This window comes from Neovison vison, chromosome 2 (assembly GCF_020171115.1).
Source record: "Neovison vison isolate M4711 chromosome 2, ASM_NN_V1, whole genome shotgun sequence".
Classification (NCBI taxonomy): domain Eukaryota; kingdom Metazoa; phylum Chordata; class Mammalia; order Carnivora; family Mustelidae; genus Neogale; species Neogale vison.
In genome coordinates, this window is record NC_058092.1 from 19,814,764 (window position 1) to 19,840,320 (window position 25,557).

General features: G+C 41.7%; 1 pseudogene; it reads right to left on the minus strand.

The window, feature by feature from the left end:
* Window positions 1-4,783: 4,783 nt before the first annotated feature.
* LOC122899089 lies at window positions 4,784-25,457 on the minus strand (annotated as a pseudogene).
* Window positions 25,458-25,557: the final 100 nt, after the last annotated feature.

Consider the following 25,557-nt stretch of genomic DNA (forward strand, 5'->3'; position numbering starts at 1 on the left):
ATTTGGAATATAAAAGTTACTACTGCTGGGGTTCCTGGGTGGCTCAGTCATTAAGCATCCACCTTTGGCTCAGGTCATGATGCAGGCAGGGTCTTGGGATTGAGCCCCACATCAGACTCCCTGCTAGTCAGAACGCCTGCTTCTTCCTCTCCCCCAACCCTGCTTGTGTTTCCTCTCTGTCAAATAAATAAATAAAATCTTTAAAAAAGGGCGCCTGGGTGGCTCAGTGGGTTAGGGCCTCTGCCTTCAGCTTGGGTCATGATCCCAGGGTCCTGGGATCAAGCCCTGCATCAGACTCTCTGCTCTGCAGAGAGCCTGCTTCCCCTCTCTCTTCGTCTACTTGTGATCTCTGTCTGTCAAATAAATAAGTAAAATCTTAAAAAAAAAAGGGGGGGGGGACGGGGCGCCTGGGTGGCTCAGTGGGTTAAGCCTCTGACTTCGGCTCAGGTCATGGTGTCAGCGTCCTGGAATCGAGCCCCGCATCAGGCTTTCTGCTCAGTGGGGAGCCTGCTTCCCTCTCTCTCTGCCTGCCTCTCTGCCTACTTGTGATCTTTTTCTGTCTGTCAAATAAATAAATAAAATCTTTAAAAAAAAAAAGGATACTACAGTCTTGGCTGTGATTTACTGTCCGAGTAGGACCTTTTATTTAAATTTGGTTTGGTCTAGAGGCATTATTTAGAGGGTTTTATTTTTAAATTCAGTATAACTGGTGATATTACAACAAAGCAAGGAATTCTCCAAACTGCAATACTGAGTGATATGGCACAATTTTAAGTCATGTACAGTATCATGGAAAGTCCACCTTTAGTTATTCCACAAACTGATCACTTAATTTGCCACTCAACAAGCATTTATTGAATACCTTTGTAGGGGGCACTTGCAAATATTGGAAATACAACGTGATAAGCTAAGGTCCTTGCCCTCATGGAGCTCATAGACAGCCAACTCCTATTTTTTTAAAATTATTTATTTGACAGACAGAGATCACAAGTGGGCAGAGAGGTAGGCAGAGAGAGGAGGAAGCAGGCTTCCTGCTGAGCAGAGAACCCGATGCGGAGCGCAATTCCAGGACCCTGAGCCAAAGGCAGAGGCTTTAACCCACTGAGCCACCCAGGCCCGCCAGCCAACTCCTATTTGGTGTGATAATGCTACAACAGAAGCACAGAAATGTTTTAATCCTATGTGAAGGATAGTTTTTGGGAAGACACCATTATAATATGCTTTAGGCACACAGAATGTTGGGAGCAAATCACTCTTCACTTTAAGAGTCTTTATTTTGTTTGTTACTAGATATTTACTAATATATACATATTATACATAATATACTAATATACTAATATACTAATATGTATATATTAGTAAATATCGATATTTATTAATATGTACATTAATATATACATATTAATATGTACTGCTAGATATTTACTAATGTGTACATATTAGTCCATATTAGTAAATAGCGATATTTACTAATATGTACATATTAATATGTACTAATGTGTATATGTTAGTATATATCTATATATATGGATATATATCTGTATATATATATACAAATATATGGATATATATCTATATACATATATACATATACACCCAGTGAAAGATACAGACATTAAGCAAGTATAGAGTTAGATATTTTATTATTTTTTTTAAGATTTTATTTATTTTTTTAACAGAGATCACAAGTAGGCAGAGAGGCAGGCAGAGAGAGAGAGAGGAGGAAGCAGGCTTCCTGCTGAGCAGAGAGCCCGATGTGGGGCTCAATCCCAGGACCCTGGGATCATGACCTGAGCGGAAGGCAGAGGCTTAACCCACTGAGCCACCCAGGAGCCCAGAGTTAGATATTTTAAATGCTAGAAGAAATGCTAAAAAGGTGTTCTGAAAGACTATAGGGATTTTGTTTTTATTTTATTTTATTTTTTTTAAGATTTTATCTATTTATTTGACAGATCACAAGTAGGCAGAGAGGCAGGCAGAGGGAGAGAGGAGGAAGCAGGCTCCCTGCTGAGCAGAGAGCCCTATGCAGGACTCCATTCCAGAACCTTGGGATCATGACCTGAGCAGATGTCAGAGGCTTTAACCCACTGAGCCACCCAGGTGCCCCAAGACTATAGAGATTTTAGATAGAATGAAAGCTACTTAGCATATTGTATGTTGTTTATTGCTGTATAACAAATAATTTCTCAAACTAGCAGCTTAAGACAATAATAAACATTATCTCATATAGTTTAAACAGGTCAGGATTTCAGGAGAGTCTAAGTAGTATAGCTCAAAATCTCTCATCAGTTTATAGTCAAAATGTCAGTTGAAACAGCAGTCTTCTGAGACTTAGCGGAGGAAGGGAAGATCCAATTCCAAGATGGTTCGCTCAATGGCTGTTGATACAAAGCCTCATTTCTTTGTTCCAAGTTCATGCATTTGCTTGTCCTCAATGAGTTTCCTCCAAAGAGAGTGAACCAAGAGAGAACAAGGCAGAAGTCACATCACTCTTCTGACTTGTTCCAGAAGTCATACACCTTTATTTCCACAGTACTTTATTGGTTACTAGTTTGTCATGGTTCAGCATGGGAGGTGACACCAGTGCCAGGATGTAAGGATTACTAAAGGCCATCTTGGAGGCTGGCTACCGCATATATAGTCTCCAAATGCAAACTTGCTGAAATCAAACTTTGCAGAAGAGCCTAATACAGTCATTTTATAAACAACATCTGTTCACGTTACTAGGAGAAGTTCATATTCAATTGCCTATCAGTAGAGGATTTGCATGATCCTGTTTCCCACTTATTTAAGAACCCTACCTCTTCCTACATTTCTTCCCCACTTTTTCCATAGATGTTTACAGAGTACCTGTAATCATTAGGATTAGGTTTTCAGTTAAGAGAGATATAAAGACAGAACACTTGCCCTCAAGTGCTCATATGATGGAGGTTTATAAACTTTTCATACAAATGTGATAATGGAGGCATGAACAATCAGGTTGGAAAAGAAATATCTAAGTAGAGGGGCACCTGGGAGGCTCAGTGGGTTAAAGCCTCTGCCTTTGGCTCAGGTCATGATCCCGGGGTTCTGGGATCGATCCCTGCATCGGGCTCTCTGCTCCGTGGGGAGCCTGCTTCCTCCTCTCTCTCTCTCTGCCTGCCTCTCTGCCTACTTCTGATCTCTGTCAAATTAATAAATAAAATCTTTTAAGAAAAAGTAATATTTAAGTAGAGTAGGGGCCGCCAAATCAGAGATCATGGGCCAAATCTACCTCACTGCCTGTTTTTATGAATAAAGTTTTATTGCTGTGCAGCTACTCCCATTTGTCTATTGTCTCTGACTACTTTTGCACAACAATGGTAGAGTGAAGTCATTGAGATTGAGGCATTAACTGGCACTCTCATCCCTCTTGGCTTGTATAGCATACAATATTTACTACAGGGTTCTTTACTGAAAACGTTTGCCAACCCCGGGCCAGAGGAATTAATGTCACCCAAACAGGTGACATTGGAGATAAGACCTGGAGGAGCCATAGAAGTACTTTTGCAGAAGGGAGCATCATGAGAAAAGGTATGAAGGGATATATCTTTTTTTTTTTTTTTTAGATTATTTATTTATTTATTTGACAGAGATCACAAGTAGGCAGAGAGGCAGGCAGACAGAGAGGAAGGGAAGCAGGCTCCCTGCTGAGCAGAGAGCCCTATGTGGGGCTCTATCCCAGGACCCTGGGATCATGACCTGAGCTGAAGGCAGAGGCTTTAACCCACTGAGCCACCCAGGTGCCACTGAAGGGATATATCTTAATACCCTGGAGAGGGGTCTTTAGTGGACTAAGACTACATTGGGTTAACCCTCAATCACTGCAGCTTAAAACTACAGGAACTGAAGGAACAAGATGCCTACAGGAAAACACGAGACATAACAAAAACATGGCACCATAGCTCCCAACCCACATCCCTACTTTCCCCTCTCCTCACACAAAGATCCAAAGCAAAGCTTTGAAGGCTAAGTTATTGACCTTAGCTAACTTTTAGTTCAACTGAGTTTTGACCACAAATGCATTTTGGCCCCAACTTTGGTGGAGTAGAACATCTGAAGAAAGGAGAACCCCTAGAATCTCAACCCTGTTTACAACATCGAAGATGAGTTGCTTCATCTCTCCTAGACAAAAAGTAATAGGTGTATGGAAGGCCAAGTAACAGACAAAACAATAAATGTGAAAATCTGAAGGAAAAAACGAAAACCCAACCTAAGGATGGAGTGGGCTAAAGAATCATGGAATATTGTAGCTAACTGGGTAGAAGCAGTTTGGATAGAAACTCTAATACAGTAAAATATATATGGCATATATTACGTAGCATAAAACCAACATAAAGCAGAAGCAGAAAATGGGAGAAAACATGAATTAACTGAGGCAAACCGGAATTGGTGTTTGTCACAACTAATAGGTTAAGGAAGAAAAACTAAAGAATTAAAGGCTTCAAAAGCTGCTGTAAATATTAAACAAGAACTCAGAAAAGCACAATCCTTATTGTCATTTATTCATTAGTGGCCCATACCATCAGCTGATGGAACTTGTGAATAATCCTATGATTTAAGTCATCTCAGACATCCGCATGGAAGATCTTGTCCCCTTTAGTCCTCTACATATCTTCCAGAAACATGTATTTTAGAAGATTGTCCAAGATTTCTTCTTTTCTTTTTTTTTTTAACCACCATACAAAAAAGGATTTCATTTTGGGAAATCGATTCCTAATTTATGGCACGTTTTACTTTCAGAAAGAAAACCACAAAACAACACTATCTAATTCAATCTTAAAGGCTGGCATGCTGAGCAAGGAATGTTCTTATTCTTTGTAGGAGCTCCTTCTTTACACTGTCAGGTACCAGGGCTCTGTCTTTTGGTGTGATTTCAGCCACTGAAGTCATCAATAGACCCTTTTCTTTAATTACCTCTTTACAGTGTGCCTTCCACTAATGTTGTGTCTTTCCGCCACATTCAATTAATTTAGCTCTCAGCAACTCGTTGAGGCGTTCTCTTTCTCCAGTTTCTATCAACTTTTGGTCAATCGCTGCTCTCATCTGCGCATCTTTGTTTATCTTACTAACCACACTCTTCAGCCGCCCGGACCTAGACCCGCAGTAGCTCGGGCACCTAAGCACACAGAAAGCTAAAACACACATTTCCCTTATTCTTTTTTTAAGACTTATTTATTTAAGTAATCTCCACACCCAAAGTGGAGCCTCAAACTCATGATCCTGAGATTAAGAATCGCGCTTTCTTCCTACTGAACCAGCCAGGCACTCCGCCCAAGATTTCTTCTTATTGAAATACTTCTGTACTCGTTTTCACCAAAATCTCTACCCTATGTTCCATCAACCCAATATTTGCCTTTGCACTCTGGATGAGGTATTCATATCCCTGATAGGCTAATATTTGACCCTGTGGCTTTCCTCATGTGGCTGTAGATCTGCTCTTATGGGACCCAATAATGGCCTTTAAAAGATACGGCCTTTGGCTCAAGCTGGGCTAGTCCAAGTCATCCCCAACCCCTCCTTCAGGGGGAGATACTAGCAGCTGATGAGAACCACTTCTACTTGATCTCCAAATAATAATTGCTGATTACAGACACGGCTGGTTGGTTACATTTATTACCAATAGGTCCATGGTCAAGTTGACCACAATTATTACCAAAATACATGCTGAATACATCTTATTACCTCGCAAGCAATAGTGTAAGGATGGTAATTTGGCTTAATAGAAAGAATGCAGACTTTGAGAATAGCTTTCTAGGTATGACAATGCGGAGGGAGTGGGTGGAGGTAGGGAGATGAGCATCCTTAGTCCCTAATCGTCATTCATCTGGGGCATCCGATCCCCTATTTCTCCTTTCCCTCAGTACATGGGCATTTGAAGTTTTCTTGGCCTACCTGTGTTTGGCCACTGCTGATACAGAGAAAGCTGGAACAGATGTTCCTGAGATCGAGTTCTGACCATGCAATGGGAGTGAAATCCCCATAGGAGAGGGCAAAGCAGCAATATGAAAAGAACCCAAGTCTTTGACTGACCAGGTGGAGTAGAGCTGCCTGCAATCCACAATCTTCCAGACTGTTATTTGACAAACAAATTCCTGTTTTCTGTTTTTATTTTCTTTTAAATATTTTATTATTTATTTGACAGAGAAAAACACAGCAAGAGAGGGAACACAAGCAAGGGGAGTGGGAGAGGGTAAAGCTTAACAACTGAGCCATGAGGCGCCCGTTTTCTGTTTTTAAAAAGAAAAAAGAAGGGGCACCTGGGTGGCTCAGTAGGTTAAAGCCTCTGCCTTCAGCTCGGGTCATGATCCCAGGGTCCTGGGATCAACCCCCACCCCGCATCGGTTTCTCCACTCTGTGGGGAGCCTGCTTTCCCCACAACCCCGCCTGCCTCTCTGCCTACTTGTGATCTCTGTCTGTCAAATAAATAAGTAAAATCTTAAAAAAAGAAAAAAAAAAAAAGAGGAGCACCTGGGTGGCTCAGTAGGTTAAGCCTCTGCCTTCAGCTCAGGTCATGATATCAGGGTCCTGGAATCGAGTCCCGCATCGGGCTCTCTGCTCAGCAGGAGCCTGCTTCCTCCTCCTCTCTCTCTCTGCCTGCCTCTCTGCCTACTTGTGATCTCTCTCTGTCAAATAAATAAATAAGATCTTAAAAAAAAAAAAAAAGAAAAGAAAAGAGAATCCAGACTTTTTATTCAGGATTGGATTTGAATCTCAGCTCTTATACTTATTATTCCTATAACCCTGTTTAAGTCACTTAAAATCTGTTAACTTTAACTTCCCACAAATGTAAATTAGGGTTGTTACATATTTTGCAGAGATGTTCTAAATAGAGGGAAGAAAATATGTATACCTGGCATATATTGGACACTCAATGTAAGATGGCAATTGTAACTTTTTAAAACTGAGTATGTTGGTTTTATTATTTTTTATTTTTAAAGATTTTTATTTATTTGACACAGAGAGAGAATGCACAAGCAGGGGGAACAACAGAGGGAGAGGGAGAAACAATCTCTCTGCTGATCAGGGAGCCCGACATGGGGCCCGATCCCACTGAGATCATGACCAGAGCCAAAGGCAGAGGCGTAACTGACTGAGCCACCCAGGTGCCTGAGTACATTGGGTTTAATCTAAAACTAAAACTCAGACATTTTTCTTATCATCAAAAAGTATCATATTTTGAAATCTCTCTGTAATCTATAAGAAGATCTTGAGATTTTACCAGGTTTTCTTTATGCCCATATAGGAAGGACTAATGGTTTTTAAGTCAGAAATAAGAAGGAACTTAAAAAGAACGGTTTAGAAACAAAGAACTTTTTTTTTTTCAAGATTTTATTTATCTGTTATTTGAGAGAGAGAACAGGGAGGGAGGCAGAGGGAGAAGCAGACTCCCTACTGAGCAGGGAGCCTGAGGTGGGGCTCAATCCCAGGAGTTTGGGATCATGACCTGAGCTGAAGGCAGACGCCTAACCCACTGAGCCACCCAGGTGCCCCACAAAGAACTTCGGATGAAAAAAATCATATCTGGCTGAATTGTGTTAGCAGAAATTAATAACACCTCACTTTTCTACAGAAAGTAATTTAACAATCTAGGGTATCTGTAGGGGAATTGAGAATATTGGAGCAAGTAAAAAGGAACATTGAACTGCTTTGAAAAGCCAGTACTACTCACTTTTTAGGAAAGACTCCCATAATTAAAAACCTATTTCCTCTCACTTTACACACAATGCTAATAAACTTGGTTATCTGGTTTCCTAGGACACAGATTAGGTAGAGGATTGCCAAAGCCAGGTATTCAGGAAGTAGTAAGAAGTACTACCTAACATTTTAACAAAATAAGAGGCAAAAAGTCAGAAAGAAAATTATTAGTATGTAAGCAGTCCAAGTGTCTATTGATAGATGAATGGACAAAGATAAAGAAGATGTGTGTGCATGTTTGTGGGTGATGGAATATTACTCAGCCATAAAAAAGAATGGGTAGATCTACAGAGTATAATGCTAAGTGAAATAAGTCAGTCAGAGAAAGACAAAAACCATATGATTTCACTCAGCTGTGGAATTTAAGAAACAAAGCAAATGAACAAAGAAAAAAATAGATAAACCAAAAGCAGACTTTTAACTACAGGGAACAAACAGATGGTTGCCAGAGGGGAGGTGGTGGGGGGATGGGTGAAACAGGTGAAGTGGATTAAGAGTACAATTACCAGAATGAGCATTGAGAAATGTATGGAATTGTTGAATCACTGCATTGTACACATGAAAACTAATATTACATTGTATGTTGACTCTCTACTGGAATTAAAATTTAAAAATAAATAAATAAAATAAAGTGAAGATTAGGAATGTAAAGAAAAAAGAAAATTATTAGAAGGACATAAAGGAACACAAAAACACACTTAATCTTGGATCATTTGGGGGAGAACAAAAAGTCTAGAATATTTCTGTGTTTCTTAAAGATGCATCATTTTGCACTCTAGTTCTTTTTTATTTTTCTTTTTTCTGAAGATTTTATCTATTTATTTGAGAAAGAGTGTGACACAGAGAGAGACAGCACAAACAGAGGGGAAGGATAGAGGGAGAAGCAGACTCCCCACAGAGCAGGGAACCCAATGCAGGGATTTGATTGGGCAGAAGCTTAACCAAATGAGCCACCCAGGTACCCACACTCTAGTTCTGAATGCTAATAATGACCAAGAAAGAAGTTAAATTATATTTGCTCTATGTTTCAAGAATTCAGAAATCTATTTTATTTAAAATAATATTTAAGGAGCACCTGGGTGGCTCACACGTTAAGCATCTACCTTCAGCTCACGTCATGTCTCCAGGTCCTGGGATCAAACCCCACATTGGGCTCGCAGCTCTATGTGGAGTCTGCCTCTCCCTCTCCCTCTGCCCCTCCCCTTGCTTGTGTTCTCTCTAACTCTCTCTCTCTCTCTCTCTCTTTTTTTTAAGATTTTATTTATTTATTTGACAGAGAGAAATCACAAGTAGGCAGAGAGAGAGAGAGGAGGAAGCAGGCTCCCCACCGAGCAGAGAGCCCGATGCGAGACTCGATCCCAGGACCCCGAGATCATGACCTGAGCCGAAGGCAGCGGCTTAACCCACTGAGCCACCCAGGCGCCCCTCTATCTGTCTTTCTTAAATGAATAAAAAAGTCTTTAAAAAATAAAATACATAAAATAAAATACTTCATTAAAGGTGGTTTTAAAGCATTTTATACTTAAAGGGATTACTTCCAATTATTTAGAAAATGGATTCATACCTCTCACATTTTTCAAAGATAAATGGAGCTTTTCTGAATTGTAATAGCAGAGACAGAGTAAATACACACCAGTTTGTGTTGACAGGTCTTCTAAAAGCGTCTTTAGATCTGGTTGGTTGCTTTGACCCCCAAGCAAGAGAAAATAAATAATGCATTCCACTACAAGCTGACTAACAGTAAAAGTTTAACAAGCTCCCATTGGCATGCCCAGCTCTGTGGGAGACAAAAAGTAGAAAATAGAAAAGGTATGCAACACCTTTTTCTAAGTTCCCAAGAATTAAAGGAGGATCATACAAACAAACCCATAATATGAAACTATATAAATTAACAAAGGTTCTATATAAGAATAATTTCTAAGCAATGCCTGATACGTATAAGTTATTACTTAAGAATTCAGTAAAATCATGAAGTCCATTAATACTATGGTTCTTTGCCTTTGTGATACCTCTGTGGCTCTCAGGGGTTTATTCAAGTGTCAGAGTAAGTTGAAGGCAGAAGGTTCTGCAAGGCTACCAGTCAGGACCACATGACTCCATCTGCTTTTCTTCCTTGATGTCCAAGACAGCAAGGTCTTTCTTGCCTGCTTTCACTCAGAGAGAGCGGGATTCATTAAGACACACTGAGGGAATCCGCCAGACATATGACAGTTCTATTCGGGCTGCGGTGTACCATTATAGAGCCTCTTCCACAACCCCCCGCACAAAACAAGAGAGACCTGGAGCCTTGTCTGCCTTGTGTACAGCACAGGGCTGGTGTGGAGTAGTATCCAAACATTTCTTGAATGACTGTGATAGAGTGACAGTGGAAGCTTGAGGTTCCAGAAGCCTAAGACTAGAAAGCCTTTCCCAGGACTAAGGACATGACCTGGGGACACATGTGCTACTCGGAGAGCACAGGGCAGCATACAACAACCTGTAGTCAAGCTACATACCCCCCAATGAACTTAGGCAAGGTTCTAAATCCAGCCACTAGCAATGAGGGAAAGTGCTTTTGTTATTATGCTGACTTTAATTTGGGACTGATCATTTATGTTTCATACCAAGAGTTCTTCATTTATTAAAGAACACCTTGATTTTGGAGAACAACAACAACAACAAGAACAACAACAAAACTCCTTTTCCTTGATCTGCTGTTCAGTCGGGGAGAATGTTTAGACCAACTCTCTTTTTTAAGTAGTAACTTAGCATACCCAAATGTCTAAGAACCCAACCGTTGTGCTGCTGGAAGCACAAGAGAAAACAATCCAGGTAGAAAGGAAAGGGGAGAGATGTTTAGGTTCCCTATTCTGAGAAGAATAGCATAGGGAAATGAAAGTGAGCTGAAGAGAGGAAGAGAAATGGTAGCTGGAGAAAGCTGAGAGAATCAGGAAGGGAGATTGCAAAAGCGTGTCCCTTTTAGCACCCCCCCCCTTGCATTTGCACTTGTTTCTTTCTCTGCCTCTTGGTTGTCTGAAGGTACCAAGTGTGTGTTCCCACACAGCACACCCTCGACCTCTCCTGGTCACACTCTGTCATGAGTCACAACCTTGACTGCTGTGGAAACAGCAAAGGGCAGGGCTCTGGGGAGGAAGGCAGTGCCCGACCCAGTGTCCACTACTTCAAGAAATGGGCATAAGGTGGCAGCACTGGTAGGGCCTGCAGGTGTTGTGGAGAGTAACTTGGCCAAGGACCAGCTGTACTTGAGCTGCTAAATCCCAGGGAGAAGATGGGAAAAGGGGACTCTGTTTAAAGACCTCCTTATTAGGGTCGTTAGTAATGGGAAGTGCCAGGCTTCTTCTAGGGGAGCAGTGGCATTCAGGAGTTGCACAAGGAGGAGTGGCTGATGGGTCCCATTGTCAGGTACCTCCACCTCTGTTGAAGGAGCAACTACCACTTATGAGGAACGATTAAGACACATTGATGTACAACATGGATGAAGCCTGAGAACATGGTAAGTGAACGAAGCCAATTACAAAAGACCATGTACTGTATTGTATTGTACTGTACTGTACTGTATTGTAGGTCCAGAAGAAGAAAATCCGTAGAGACAGAAAGATTAGTGGTTGCCTACGGTTGGGGCTGGGGAGATTGGGGGTGACTTTTAAAGAGTATGGGGTTTCATTTGGGGGTGATGAAATGTCCTAAAATTGATTGCAGTGACAGTTGCACAACTCTGAGTAAGTTAAAAACCATAACTGAGTAAGACAACTGACAGAATGGGAGAAGATATTTGCAAACGACATATCAGATAAAGGACTAGTGTCCAAAATCTATAAAGAACTTAGCAAACTCAACACCCAAAGAACAAATAATCCAATCAAGAAATGGGCAGAGGACATGAACAGACATTACTGCAAAGAAGACATCCAGATGGCCAACAGACACATGAAAAAGTGCTCCATATCACTCGGCATCAGGGAAATACAAATCAAAATCACAATGAGATATCACCTCACACCAGTCAGAATGGCTAAAATCAACAAGTCAGGAAATGACAGATGCTGGCGAGGATGCGGAGAAAGGGGAACCCTCCTACACTGTTGGTGGGAATGCAAGCTGGTGCTACCACTCTGGAAAACAGCATGGAGGTTCCTCAAAATGTTGAAAATAGAACTGCCCTACGACCCAGCAATTGCACTACTGGGTATTTACCCTAAAGATACAAACATAGTGATCCGAAGGGGCACGTGCACCGGAATGTTTATAGCAGCAATGTCCACAATAGCCAAACTATGGAAAGAACCTAGATGTCCATCAACAGATGAATGGATAAAGAGGATGTGGTATATATATATATATATATATATATATATAATGGAATACTATGCAGCCATCAAAAGAAATGAAATCTTGCCATTTGCAACAACGTGGATGGAACTAGAGCGTATCATGCTTAGCAAAATAAGTCAAGCGGAGAAAGACAACTATAATATGGTCTCCCTGATATGAGGAAGTGGTGATGCAACATGGGGGCTTAAGTGGGTAGGAGAAGAATAAATGAAACAAGATGGGATTGGGAGGGAGACAAACCATAAGTGACTCTTAATCTCACAAAACAAACTGAGGGTTGCTGGGGGTTAGTTAAAACTTCAAGTCTTAAAGTTAAAATTTTTACTCTTATTAACATATAATGTGTTATTTCTTTCAGGGATGCAGGTATGTGATCCATCAGTCTTAACAATTCACAGTGCTCATCATAGCACATACCCTCCCCAATGTCCATTAGCCAGCCACCTCATCCCTTCCACCCCCCTCCACTCCAGCAACCCTGAGTTTCTTTCCTGAGATTAAGAATCTCTTATCGTTTCTCTCTCTCTCTCTCTGGTTTTGTCTTATTTCATTTTTCCCTCCCCTCCCTGATGATCCTCTGCCTTGTTTCTCAAATTCCTCCTATCAGTCCTATCAGTGAGATCATATGATATTTGTCTATCTCTGATTGACTTAACATAATAACCTCTACTTGCATCCGTGTCATTGCAAATGGCAAGATTTCATTTTTTGATGGCTCCATAATATTCCATTATACATATATATACACATATATAAATGTATATATATATACATCTATATATAGATGTATACACACCCCCCCACATCTTCTTTATATATATACACATACATATATATATATAATATATATGTATGTGGGGTATGTGGGTGTGTGTATATATATATACACACACATCTATATATAGATGTATATATAAAGAAGATGTGGTATATATGCTATATAAAAACAGAGGGGAAATATATATGCTATATACCACATCTTCTTTATCCATTCATCTGTTGAGGGACATCTTGGCTCTTTCTATAGTTTGGCTATTGTGGACATTGCTGCTATAAACGTTCAGGTGCACATGCCCCTTCAGATCACTACATTTGTATCTTTAGGGTAAATAAAGTCGTGCAATTGTTGGGTCATAGGGTAGTTCTATTTTCAACTTTTTGAGGATCCTCCATGCTGTTTTCCAGGGTGGCTGCACCAGCTTGCATTCCCATCAACAGTGTAGGAGGATTCCCCTTTCTCCGCATCCTTGCCAACATCTGTTGTTTCCTGACTTGTTGATTTTAGCCATTCTCACTGGTGTGAGGTGGTATCTCATTGTGGTTTTGAATTGTATTTCCCTGATGCCGAGTGATGTTGAGCACTTTTTCATGTGTCTGTTGGATGTCTTCTTTGCAGAAATGTCTGTTCATCTCTCCTGCCCGTATCTTGATTGGGTGATTTGTTTTTTGGGTGTTGAGTTTGCTAAGTTCTTTATAGATTTTGGATACCAACCCTTTATGTGATATGTCATTTGCAGGTATCTTTTCCCATTCTGTTGTCTGTTTTCTTTGTCTGTCAGTCCATGTCTGTTGTCTCCCATTCCCATGTCTGTTGTCTTTTGGTTTTGTTGACTGTTTCCTTTGCTGCTCAGAAGCTTTTTATCTGGATGAAGTCCCAGTAGTTCATTTTTGCCCTTGCTTCCCTTGCCTTTGGCGATGTGTCCAGGAAGATGCTGTGCCTGAGGCTGAGGATGTTGCTGCCTGTGTTCTTCTTGAGGATTTTGATGGATTCTTGTCTCACATTTAGATCTTTCATCCATTTTGAGTCTATTTTTGTGTGTAGAATCACATTTTGAATAGAGAGAAGAGACTCTAAGACACCCAGTGAAATTATGTTTATTGCCTGATTGGGATCGATATTATGTCAGCTCTGAACTAAAGTTAAGAGATCTGGGGCGCCTGGGTGGCGCCATTGGCTAAAATGTCTGACTTGGTTTCTGCTCAGGTCTGATCTCAGGGTTGTGAGATCGAGCCCCACATCAGGCTCCATGCTGTGTGGAATCTGCTTGAGTTTCTCTCTCCCTCTCCTTCTGCCAGTACCTCTCTGCCTGCTAGCTCTCTCTCCCTTCGAAATAAGTAAATAAATCTTTAAAAATCATAATAAAGTTAAAAGACCAATTAAATAGTTTTATTTTTACCTCATACTTGGTAGTGGCATTTATATGTATAGTTATATATTTATATGTATAGTTATATATATAGATCCATATATATATAGATCCATACACACACACACACACACACACACATAATGCTTCTAATAACAGTTAATACTAGTATCTTGAAAAAGCACATTACTAAAGTACACTGTGGAATTTATTATCTATTTTCATTGAAAAGTTAGTATTTGGAATTTGTAAGAGAGCTAGGTTTGAATCCTGACTCTGTCATTTACCAGAGTCATGGCCTTGGATTACTTTATCTGAGTTTCAGTATCTTCTTTTATAGATTGGAGATAATGCTATTTATCTTAGTGGATTTTTGTGAGTACTAGAGACTATATGGTGTATACATAGTGATCAATCATAAGATTACTACTTTTTAAAGATTTTATTTATTTACTCATTTATTTGAGAGAGAGAGAGCATGAGCGGGGGAGGGGCAGAGGTGGAAGCAGACTCCCCACTGAGCAGGGAGCCTGATAAGCTCAATCCTAGGACATTAGGATCGTGACCTGAACTGAAGGCAGACACTTAACTGACTGAGCCCGCCAGGCATCCCAGGAGATGCTTCTTTAAGATTCTTTTACTTGGAGTGCCTGGTTGGCTCAGTGGGTTAAAGCCTCTGCCTTTGGCTTGGGTTATGATCCTGGGTCCTGGAATCAAGCCCCGTGTCGGGCTCTCTGCTCAGCAGGGAGCCTGCTTCTCTGCCTACTTGTGATCTTAGTCTGTCAAATAAATAAAATCTTAAAAAAAAAAAAAGATTCTTTTTCTTCATCCATTTGAAAAAGATGTTGTTTAGAGTTCTAGGAAAATGCATATGGAATATAATTTTTCATAGATAGAGCTATGGGTTTTTTTTTTTTTATTAGTTCTGATATGAAGGAATTCAAAGTAAAAGTTCAGATATTCAATAAGGAATTTTGGTCTCCTTGATTCTTTTTTTTTTTTTTTTTTTGCTTTTAACCTTTTATTTATTTAGGTAATCTGTATTCCCAACATGGGACTTGAACTCATGACTCCAAGATCAAGAGTCACATGCTCTTCTGACTGAGCCAGCCAAGCACCCCAGTCTCCTTGGTTCTTAAGTGTGAAGCTGAAATAATTCAACAACAACGATCTTTACTTTTGTTGAAAAAAATTTTCAAACTGTTGCTTAATTTCATTTTAGGGCCTCTGTTATTTTCCTTTTTGTTTACCGGTACAGCAGGCAAGTTCTCCTAATGCCTGGCCCTCAGGGAAACCTACAGAGAGAGGCAATTTGGAAAACCCTGCTTTGGATTGGAGTTGCTCCTTAATAGCTCCCCATGGAAGAGGGATTCCTGCTGCAAATGACATGACATCACAGGCACATGGCTTGGGCTGGAGCAAGGACCGCCGCTTCTTCCTTCTTGAGGCTCTCTGACCTAGGAGGTCCGTGGCCTAGACCGCTAGGTGAGTGCCCAGGTCCCTTGTTCCTCCATGTCATGCTTGGTCTATTCTCTGGAAGTTACAGAGACACAGAGACTGCCCAATGCGTATGTTTACTTTTCTTTTCATATGCTTTTGACTTTTAGGTTGACTTCATCTCCTTGGTTTTCCTGGTTTCTGGAAGAAAATGAGGCAAACGTTATCATTGGCAAATTCCTGCCATGCAGCTTTAGTAATATTCCCCCCACACACTGCTTTTTTACACTATAAATTTAAACTCTTGCCAACACATTCTATCACCATGTACTCTTCATTACCTATATGAAGGCCTAAGCAGTATGGAGACAAGAATTTGTTTTCTTCTCTATTTGATTTTTAAATTATAGACGACTCTAATGCTGCCAGCTGGTAAATGTTTAGAGTTTAAGGTAAACATCACTCCAACTTTTATAATGTTTAGAGTTTAAGGTAAACATCACTTCGACTGAAAACTGATTTTGAAGACACCCTTTTTTGGGAAAAAAAAAACCATTTTATAAAGAATACTCTTAAACACATATTTTCAAATTTGAAAGGGAAAACAAGGGATTCTACCTGTTCCATGCAGTTTTGAATATTTAGGATTTCTTCTGTTAACTGTTCTGCTGCATGCGGTGCTCAGAAAGACTGAACGGGAGACACCAGTCCCCAGAAAGGAATAGCCACATGTTCATGGAGTGAGGAAGTGCTAGCTGCTGGCTGGGGACTTCCCAGATCACTAATTTTGAAACCTCCAAACACTGACCTAAAGATCAAATTCTTGTCCTCTATAGCAAGGATCAAACAGTTGGAAGGCTGTATTCTGTTTCCTCATCCAGCACCAGGGTTCTGTTGGACAGTTGCAATTAAATGGATGCTAAGTCCCACTTGTTCTTTTCTTCCTCATCTGTCCAATTAAGGATATTCTTTGATTTGGTGCATCTTAGCCATTCGTTTTGGTGGACAGTTGCTTCTCTTGTTAAAAAGACCAAAGACCATTCTAAACTTGGAGTCAGCCAAGTAGATAGAATAAGTATCTCATCATTCCACACAGCTGCCTTAGGAGCACTGGGTTCCAATCTATGCAGAAGTCCCCGTTATGAGCGTTGTTATGTACAAGAACTTGAGCTTTGAGAGCAGCCATGTAGCATAAATTGTACCTCGTGGACATTTTTGTATGGTTTAGTTCAAGTACAATTACCCAACGTGAGAGCCTATGTGACACTGAGACAAAAAAAAGAGAGAAGAGAGAAGAGAGGGAGGAACAGAAGTTATCTTGATTCATTTCTCTTAATTCTCCCTAGGGGAAAAGAATGACTAAAATATAACCTGTGTATAGGAGCATTAATATTATTAATAATAATACTTTTGATAACGAGGCCAGTGATTTCACAATACTTTTATCATCCATTATTTTCTTTATACTCACCCAAATCTCAAGGTCCTATAGAATGGGTATTGCCATATCTTAAGTTTTTTTGTTTGTCTTTTCTCTTTCCTCATTAACTTTGTTTGAAAATGAGGTACCTTGGGGTGCCTTGGTGGCTCAGTGGGTTAAGCCTCTGCCTTCGGCCCAGGTCATGATCTCAGGATCCTGGGATTGAGCCCCACATTGGGCTCTCTGCTCAGCGGGGAGCCTGCTTCCCCACTCTCTCTCTGCCTGCCTCTCTGCCTAATTGTGATTTCTGTCTGTCAAATAAATAAATAGAATCTTAAAAAAAAAATGAGGGACCTTGACCTGAGCTCTAAGAACTTATAAATTTTGAATGAAAAAAGCCTATATTATTTTGAAGGCATTGTCCTTCCTCTTAGACATCAGCCTACAATGTCCTTTATAGGCGGTACAAGGGTAGTGTATATATACAATATTGTACAACACAGCAGAGTGATGTCAATGGGCCTTCCATTTAGAGTAAACTCAATGACAGAATTTATATCCAAAATCAAAAAATGGAAAATTCTAGACTGCATCATAGTGCAGAGACAGTCAGTTGACTCCTGGAAAGCCTCTCTTCCGGTACATCTGAGCACACATAGTTCATATGATTAGATTTCTTGAGTCGAGTCTATTTAAAATCTTGGGGGCGCCTGAGTGGCTCAGTGGGCTAACCCTCTGCCTTCAGCTCAGGTCATGATCCCAAGGTCCTGGGATTGAGCACAGGGCATCAGGCTCCTTACACAGCGGGAGCCTACTTCTCCCTCTCCCTCTGCCCTTCCCCCTTCTCCTGCTCTCTCTCAAATAAATAAATAAAATCTTAAAAGAAATGAAATCTTGATCATTATAGCTTATAAATGAATACAGCCACTTGGAAATCTGACTTAAAATGAAAGTCTGGACATTTGTCTCAAATGTTGAGATAGCTCTCAAATGGTAAGCTCTTTGCCTTGAATATTAGGTCGGTCATCTTCCTTTAAATCTTGTCTTTCCTTAACTCATCCCTACCCCCATTCATCTCTAACCTCTAACAGAGTTTTCCATGGTCTTTGTAGTACTCCATTCCTGTAAATTCCTTCCCCATGTTTTTCTTCTGTTTCACTTAGTTTGGAAAATGGCAGTATAGAATATGTTTGGTAATGTTTGGTATAATCTTAATCCTGGTTGGCATCAGTGATCACTTAAAACACACACATACACACACACATTTGAAGATATATTTTCTAAAAAAAACTATTTTATAAAGAATTTTGCTGAATTCTTTACATATGTAGAATATGTATATTTGTATATATTTGTGTATATTCCTCTGTGTGTGTGTGTGTGTGTGTCTGTTTGTGTGTGTTCTGGGGTTGAAGTATAGAAGTAAAAACCTTAAATAAAGTAGAAAACAAGTATCCCTTATTATTCAGTCCCCTTTTAGTTGTTTAGAAAAAATGTTCCCCCCTGTTGTTCCTTTTAAATATATTTCTAGTTTTGGCATCATACACCAAAATGTGATGTCCGAGTGTGTGTGTATGTGTGCGCACGTGGGATAGAGGTAAGGGAGAGACTAGGTCACATCCTATAATGTGCAGTGGTGAAGAACCTATTAAATTACATAATCTTTAATTAGCAGATCATTGAGAATATGAACACGCACAGACAATCAAAAGGTGACGTCAGTGAACGGTTACGGCTCAGCATGACTGTTCCTGTTTGGTATTGTGTTTATTCCTAGAACTCTTGCTATCACAAGGCTGTCCTTTGAGTTTTACTATGGGACTTTAGAAATGTCTATAACAAAGGGGCATCTGGGTGGTGTCCACCTCTTGGCTTTGGCTCAGGAAATCTCGGGGTGGTGAGATCGATCCCTGCATCAGACATCACACTCAGCATGGAGTCTGCTTGAGATTCTCTTTCCCTTTTCCTCTCCTGCTCGTGCTCCCTTTCTCTAAAAATAAATAAATAAATCTTTTTAAAAAAAAGTCTATGTCAGATAGCATTAATAAGTATTCTAGGACATAGTTAAAGCAAGGAACAAGAAGGATGTCTGGGTGGCTGAGTCAGTTAAGCATCTGCCTTAAACTCAGGTCATGATATTAGGGTCCTAGGGTCAAACCCTTGCATTGGGTTCCTTGCTCAACTGGGAGTCTGTTTCTCCCTCTGCCTCTGTGTCTCCCCTCCCCAACTTGTGCTCTCTTTCTCAAGTAAGTAAATAATCTTAAGAAAGAAAAAAAAAAAAAAGCAAGGAACATGGTGCTGAATGAAGTATATAAATATGGCTTTGGAATGACCTTATTATTAGCAATAGTCATTTAATTAACTTCTAGTTGAAAGAATAACATGCTCACAAGATTACTGAGCCTCAGAAGACCCATTCTGGTATAAATTAGGTCAGAACAGCACATGCAACTCAAGGATTGCTGAGGAGGGTCAGATGCCTATGGTGAAGTTGCCTCATCATGAAACGGGAGTATTCAAGGAGGAAACTGGGTGCCCTTAATCTATGGTATTTGGTTAAGTTTATAAAAATCGTTTCTATCTAACCTCTCCATGATCAGTTATAAATCATGCTAATGAAGGATTACTAAAAATCCTCAGTAGCCAATCAGGGTTACCTCCTTACATCTGTTTTTTTCTAGAGAAGATCTTTTTGAAGGCCATGTACTACTCTAATTCTCCCACAATTCCATCTTAGAAACACTGGTTGCTAGTTCATAAAAAAACAGAGAGTAGGTGTGGAGTCAACTATAATACTCCTTTTCTAGAATACTTTGGACTTCTAATTTTAGCTGGGCTAAAGGGGAAACACAACATCAGCCATCAACTCCAGTTTTTGCTGGACAGAGTATCCATATTCTTAGCTGTTGGTTGGTTGGTTGAGGAGGAAAAAAAAAAAAAAAAAAAGAGAGCCCTTGGATTGTTCTGGGTCAAAAAGGACCTCACATTGAAGAAATGTATAATCTATATCCTGGTCTTGGTGTTTGGGGCAAAAATAGTCCCTAACGTTGAATGGCATGGTATATTCTTTTGTTTGAGTATAGTTTGCGGATGGACTCTATTGATAAAAACACACTGTGGTAGAGAGCAGTATGAGTATGTATGTGTGGCGGGGGGTTCAGTGCTGTTTTTCAATGGCCTGTCGGATAGGCTCGATGGAGTGTGTTGGGTTGTTTCTCCTTTGTTTCCTGTCTTCTTCCTCCACAGCAAGACAGGCAGAACAACACACTTGTACACAGATGTCCAGGAGTTTCTCTGGAGGGGTAGGTCGATGAGCACTAACCTGCCAGTGCCCACCCTCCAGCCCCTCCAGTTGGTTTTGAATCCAATTTTGTTAAATTTCCAAGCAGAAAGTGATAATTTGGAAAAGTGCCAAAACCCACAGTAGTTTTTCCTGGCAGCTTTCCTTTGGTGTCATTGGTAAGTTTGTATTTCACTGGAGTGCCACAACACTACCACCACAGTATCTCACAGCTCCCTTTTTTGTTTGGTCCACTTTTCTTTTCTCTTTGGAAGAAGCCATTTTCTTTCTGTAGGGATAGCTGGGTTTCAATTCTATTAAAGCTAGTCAGAATGCCTTCCCTTAGGGGCCATTCACTTCCTGTCTTTTGCCTAATAGGATCCTTTGGATTTTCTTTGATTCTTACATAAAAAGCCCGGGATGATCATTCTGGAGTATTCTCTTGAGGTAGCTGTGTTGCAGAGAACAGGCAGCACATTTGCTGTTTCAGCCTCCCATCCTGTTTTACAGGACTGCCTGCCTCTCTCCATTTTGTCAGTGCTCACACAGTTCTCTTTCCCACTCTCTTCTACAGAACTTGTGTTGGAGCAAAAGACTCCATTCCAGATCCATTCCAGAGTTGCTATGAGAAACCTTCCCACTCACTGACTCTTTCTCCTATCTCAGTAAAATGGCAGTGTAAGAAAGCCTTATGCAATCAGGGCTGAAGGAAATACCCACCTAGAATATTTGATTTTCCTTCTGATTTTCTCCTCTACCCTCAACGTCCAAAAATTTCTCTTCCAATCATTTTTACGTGTGTGAAATTTTCCTGGATTGGTTTTAAAATAAAGCAAAACAAAAGCAGCCTACATTGATTTAATATGGGAAGTCGAAGATAACAGACTTTTCCTGTTCCTGAGCAATAGACTTCAATATTAAGATCGATGACCTTATTTTTTCTTGGTAATATTGTTGGTACTTAGCTCTCCAAATCCAAAAACAACTTAGTGTAATAAGTACTAAATACAAAATCATGAAGTTTCTCTTCTGATGGACTATAAAGGGGCTTTTAGGCTTTTTTTTTTTTTTGGCAAGTAGATTTTTTTCATATACTATTTTTGTATCAGTTGGTGAATACAAACCTTCAGTGAGCCTCAGCAGAAATGTCCAAATTCCTGATCTGCCCAGTGGTTTTATAAAATTCCAGTTCAGGTATGTTTGTTTGTCTTTAAAATATTGGCAGTACTTTTACTCTCTGTTATCTCCAAAAGAATAGACAGCATGCTCACCAATGAGGTTGACGGATAAGGAAAAGGTACATAATAGAGTGGAAGAGTTGGTACCTATTTCCTCATGTTAGATGGAACCTGGGTTGTAAGATTTTGTTTCAAATCTGCCACAAATCAGACCAGCCTGGATCTTTACTTTATTTCTGATTTTAGTTTTTGGAGAGGTGATGGTGAGGGTAATTCTCATTTTATAAAGCAAGCTGATGTACACCCTAAGGTATTTTTGGAAAGCTACTCTTCTGGTAGTGGGAAAAAAGAAAGCCTCATTCAGAAATGAACATTTCTCAAAATGTGTTCCTTATTATTCTACATGTGAATTTCTCCAAATTATTTTAAAACTTTGAGATTAGTGGAAGAAAGCATCTACACAAGCAGTTGTTGAGAGCCTGGCAAGCTTAATGCTTCTGGGGTTGCTGCTTCAGGATTCTAGATGTTGGGCAGGCACAATTTTACCGCTAAGAGCTGTTGAGCGCCATTTAGACTCCATTCCATTTTTCTCCCTGGCGATCCAGTTCGTATCTTACAGCTCCCGTCTGGGAGCCGATAATATAATGAATTGCCTTGACTCTCGCTTCAATCCACTTTCCTCGCTTAATATGCAGCCCAAAGTTTTGCTGTTCGCTGTCAGATGGTAGTGCTAGACTTTCACACTGCTCCCAAAGCCTCCGCTGGGGCTGTTTCTGAACACGGAGTTACAAACTTTAAGAAGCAGGCAGTTCCAGACGGAAATCCACGCCAGGATTTGAACTCTGCTTCTGGCTTCCGTCAACTGACATAGTTGCCCTTTTGCTCAAACTCGCAGCTCCAGTTCGCACTCGGGAGAGCTCCGCTGGGTGTCTGCTGCTTTGCCGCGGCAGGGACGCGTGTGGGGGCCACAACCCGGCGCTCCTCCGATTCCTCGCGCCTTATTCAGAACCGAGGCAAACCCTCACTAGGATCCCGGGGCTTAAAACGTCTTCCCCCCAAAAGAAGTGGGGAAAGGAAGGAGCCGATCTCGATCTTTTTTGTTTGTTGAGTTTTATATTTCGGACCCTTAGGGAAGCAAATTGTGAGAAAGGAAGGGCTGTTCTTCCAGCAAATGTTTCCCTCTCTTAGCAAGCCCTCCAGGCCTCGGTTCCACATTTTGCAGTTGACTGCGTGGATTTTAATAGGTTGTTCCTATATTTTCGGGCCCAATCCTTGCACACTGTACAAGCCGGATAAAATGAGAGCACATCCTCTGCCATTTTCAGTCGGTTTGTCCTGGCAGCCCTGCCCCCCCTCCTTGGCTGCCGCAACCGCTGGAGTTAAAGCTGAGCTGAGAAACTCCGCCTGATCCGCTGGGCGGGAGATCCAGTCCACATTTGCCAAGTGCTGTGCGGTCGGGGATGGCGATAAGAACTCTCTTGTGAGGGAGCGAGCATGACTTTAGTCCGGTTTCCATGTCAACGATTCAGTCCATATTTGCCATCAGGCTGTTGGAGGCTGAGGCGCTTTCGTGAGGGTAGCGCTGTCCTAGTCCTAGTTCTCCACTCTGCGCCGGGATTCCTGAGCTGCCTGGGTGTGGGGTTAAAATACTGGGGCTATGGGGGAGAAAACTCCACCGGGAGAACCCGCAGCCCCAAACCTGAGTCTTGGAGCTTCGGCCAGCCACGTGCCCAGCTCCTCCCCTCCCCCCCCTTTCCCGCTGCCATTGCCCCTAGGGAAAGCTGATGGGCCAGTTTCTAAGAAAGTTCCCTTCAACTCGGCAGTCCCTGGGATAGTGGTCTGGGGCTCTAAAGGTAGGGGTGGGAGAGGTCCCTAAACGATTTGAAATTTTTAAAAAATGGTAAAGGAGAAATCCTACATTACCTGCTCCAGCCCAAGTGGATAGAGTTTTATGCACTTTACCTTATTGCTAGATAAAAATGGTGGCTGTTTTCAAAACAGCGTGCCCACGTGTAGGAAAGGGATTTTGGCACTTTTCAAATTTCACTGCCATTGAAAATAAGGGGGATGAGGGCTTTCTCTGGAGACAAATCCATTCTGGCTTCCAGATTTTCACTAGGCTCCAGGTTTCCCATTACACTCCAGCTCCGTGTAAAATGGCAGGGTAATTGCATGTAAAAATTCCTCATTTGTGTGCAGGACTCAGGACTGTTTGCCAGCTCAGAAGCAGTTGATTAAATAGCCAAGCTCCATTTATGAGGCAGCCTATAATTTGGTTTCTAGGACCTAATGCACCGGGAGAGTAGTTGCCCCTGAGGACTGTGAGTGAAAGGAGGGCACTGGCCCATTCCAGTCGGTCAGAGCCTGCTAGCTTGGTTCTTGACTTGAGGGGGGAAAAAACCCCACCAGGCTTAGATTAACAGAAAGGTTTTGTCTTTTTAGTGTAAGATGGTATTAAGTTTTCTTCAGAGCAGGAATGACTTCAGGTTTTTTTAATTATTCACGGTGACCAGCGGCATGACCAGAATTTGTCCAAGGGGCCTGCAGGATCTGGAAGTTCTAAGATAATGGATCTGTGGCTATGACGTCTCCATTTATAAAATCTGAGGGGAAAAGAGGCCCTGGTGTCTAGTGACTACACTGGCCTGGGCCTCTCCCAAGGCAGCCTTGGGCCTGGTGAGGAGCTGGAATCCCCTCTGGCTTTTGCAGCCTGTCACGTCAGAGCATTCCAAATCAGCTTGAGGAGGAAAAAGCTGCTGCTGGGATTTGGTAGGGCTGGAGATCTAGAGTTTTCTATGTATGTTTCTAGCTCAATTGGCACCTTTTGAAATATAATAGTAAACTCTGAAGAATCTTTACACTGGGGGGTTGAAAACAATTTGGTTGCATCCATTTTTTAAGTGACCTGTTAGACTGCCCCTTTTCTCTCTTTAAGTAAGGAGAAAATGGTTGGCCTCTCTGTGGCCATCCCCATAATGTCGTGGTTCCTTTGAACACTCAGTTTCCTTCAGTCCCTGGAGCCTCTTGTGTCAACTGTTCACAGTCTTACAGGTATTATCTTCAGAGACTGGGGCTATGATCATTGTGGCTTAAGTTCTTTTAAGAGGAAAAATTGGCCTTGGGTTCTCCTGCTAGAAGGCTGTCATATGTCCCCAAAATAGCTTCAATGGTGGTCATTTTATGTTAGTGTTGAGATAATCTAAGGTTGAGATGATCTGCTTTCAGCTTTGATCTCAAACCCATTCTTATATTCTGATCACATTGTTGAATGTGGGAGAACTTGACGGCTTTTTTTTTTTTTTTTTTTCTTTTAAGGCTAAATGGACGGGGACTCTGCTACTTTTAAAAATCACCCTCCTCTGTGCTTTGACTGACAGGGCAGTCCCTTCCCCTCTGTCTTCAATTCTATAAAATGGGGATAATCGGAACCTCATGCCCCCAGGGCCTTAAGAGGCCCGGCTAATGAGGGAGGGGAGTGGAAAAACGGAAAGTCTGAACAATGATCTGTCATTCCTTTGGGCTTGCAAAGGGGGTAAAATGTAAGGCCCTGCTCGTTCACTCAGCTGGGTCTTTAAGAGCGGGTTTGTAAAAGGCTCTGAAGAAAAGTGCTGTAGAGGTGCTAAGTAGCAGCCAAGAGACCAGGCCCGCTGCCAGGGGGTCAGGCCTGGGCCGAGGCAGCCGCGGTCTCGGGCTCAGGCCAATTTTGCAGCCGCGAGTAAAGTTCACGCTGCCCGCTCCCCTCTGTGCGGCCTGGAGGGGACCGACCCGGATAGGAACGCCAAGAGGAAGGCGGCGCAGGCTCCGGAGAGGCGTGGGCTCCGGGCCGGGTTTTCCCCGAAGCCTTCGGCGGCGGCGCTGCCGAGCGAAAGCGGCAGAAGGCCTGCCGCCGCCGCGGGTAGTTCTCTCCCCTCCTCCTTTGTGAGGGGAAGGGAGCGAGTCCGTTCCATGGCCTGGGCCCGCTCCGCGCTCCGTTCCGGGTTTGCCAGGCGGCCGCGACGGCGCTGGGTAAAATGGCAGTGCTGAGCCTCGTGTCGGAGTGAGGGGGAC